The sequence below is a fragment of the Nuphar pumila genome, chromosome 7 (assembly GCF_984573655.1).
Source record: "Nuphar pumila chromosome 7, dmNupPumi1.hap1.1, whole genome shotgun sequence".
NCBI lineage: Eukaryota > Viridiplantae > Streptophyta > Magnoliopsida > Nymphaeales > Nymphaeaceae > Nuphar > Nuphar pumila.
The window spans coordinates 30,329,543-30,331,874 of NC_143255.1; positions in this window are offsets into that span (position 1 = coordinate 30,329,543).

Consider the following 2,332-nt stretch of genomic DNA (forward strand, 5'->3'; position numbering starts at 1 on the left):
TGAATGGAGCAGTTGTCGGATAACGGGAAGTGGCCGAAACTATTGTCGGAGAGGGGGGGGGGGGTCGGAGTGGTTGCTGGAGCGCGGTAGGTGGCCGGGGCGAGCAACGCGGGGGCGGTAGGGGGAATAGTGGGTGCATAAGGGGTCGGGGCGGTCGCCAGAGAAAGTGATGTGGTCGGGGCGGTCGTCGAAGAGCGGGAGGTGGTCGGAGAGGTTGTCGTAGAGCGAGAGGTGGCCAGGGCAGTCGTCGGAGGGCGGTAGGTGTCCGGGGTGCGCGGCGAGGATGAGAAAGAGACAACAAACACATTTTCGTGCCTTAGATGAGCGTTTAGCATCGAAACTTAGCGACAGATTTGCGATGAAATAATTTCATCACCAACACCGACGCTAATTAGCGACAAACTAATATCCATCGCTAAGTTCCAACATGTTTGCGATGAAATAATATCCGTCGCTAAGTAGCGACAAATATTATTCCATCGCTAATCCCACAACTAATTTTAATGTTAGGGACAACTCATTTTCTCTCGCTAATCCATCACAAAATTGCGACGGATTATTTTCATCACAAATTTTTATCGCTAATTGACATTTTTTTTGTAATGTTATTTGTCCAATATCTCATTTATCCAGATAATTGGGTCTAACCAAACATACCCACAAAGGTATTGAGACCAAGAAACACACATGTTGAGAGGCAAAAGAGTGTGGTATGCACTGGATAACCAATAGCATCTAAGTTGTCAAAGGAATCCTCACAGTAATAAGCCATGGCAGTACTATTTAACCATAGTCATACAAATAAAGCATATTTAAAAATATATAATTCCTTTTAATGGTTGGGTATCTTTTACATTTTATGAACAAAAATTGAAACGCATTTTTGAGGAAGTGACAAGGTGCACTTTAATACTTTGAAATTTGAATCTAAACGAGTAACACTGATATTTTTTTTTCTACTAAAATAACTAATTATGCATTCTAAAATCTGCAAATGCTTTTAAGCCTCTGTTTGGAAGCATTATGCGGGAGGTACGTTAGTTTTCCTCACTGCTCTCATGCTTTCAGCTGTTTGAAAGCACTAGTGTTGCCAATTGCCAAGACACTGTGTAGCGAGAAAGGAGTTGGCAGCTCCAATGCCATTTCAACATCAGTTACAAGAGAATGTTTTTGGCAACAACATCCTCAATGCCTAGTTTTAACCAAAACCATACTTTCCCAACACATGAAAATGGTGGTGTTGTCTCAATAAGGCTATGTTTGTGAACCTTGCAATGGGATGGAAACATGGGTTAAGTGTATTGCCAGACTCAAGGGGTTTGGGGTAGTGGGATGCGGCCTAGACCGTTTGATGGTCTGTCTAGGTTCAAATCCCATGAGCGTCACCTCCCTGTGTAACCCGAAGATTGGCAACTTCATGGTGTCAAGGGATAAGCTCTTGGAGTTTTACGCTGACATTGACAGAGACTGTAAGTATGGCAGGTTGAGCCGACTAGGCTAGGTCTGCATGCCCTTGGAGCGGTTTCTCCAAGTAAAAAAAATATATACTGTTTTGCCAATGTGTGATGTTGAGAGAGGAGTTGCCAAAAATTTCTATTTTGGTAATAATAATATACTAAATATGATTTGGATTTCTAACAAAACCCAATCCATTTGCATATGTCAGATCTGTCAGCTCTCTATACTTGACCAAATTGGAACCGTATCTAATTTCTAGGGATGTCAATGGCTTGGATTTCATCAGATATTTGACTGAATCAGATTTGGTAAGTCAAACCCGTATCTGATTATAATCGAATATGGATACGGGGTTGAGTTTTACTAGAATTCTATGGATATCCAAATACAATTACGTGTAAAAATTCAGATACATATGCAATTTGCTCCATTCGAATATGAATCCAACTACGACTCCTATTAGACAATATCCAATTAGTCCGATATGGTTTTTGGTCATATCCGAGCCGAATCCGAACCGTTTACGGCCCTACCAATTTTATAATCATCGTGGATTTGTTGTGGTGCTATATTTGATAAAACCCATTTCGGACCCGAATCCGAACCATTTACGTGAATTGGGTCGAGGAAAGCCGGAGCTACGTGTCATTATTTCACGTGGCCTACAATTCCACATACTGATTAAACTACCCAAGAAAAGGTAGCCTTCCTAAAAATGGGTTGGTGTATACGTGTAGATCTGAGCCGTCCATGAATTGTTTTAACGATCAAGATGGCTTGTCATAAATGATCTATGAGTTTAGGACCCATGCATTCAATCCTTTGTAGATATTTGGGAGATTAACACAAAATATGAAAATTTCCTCGCTGGTTC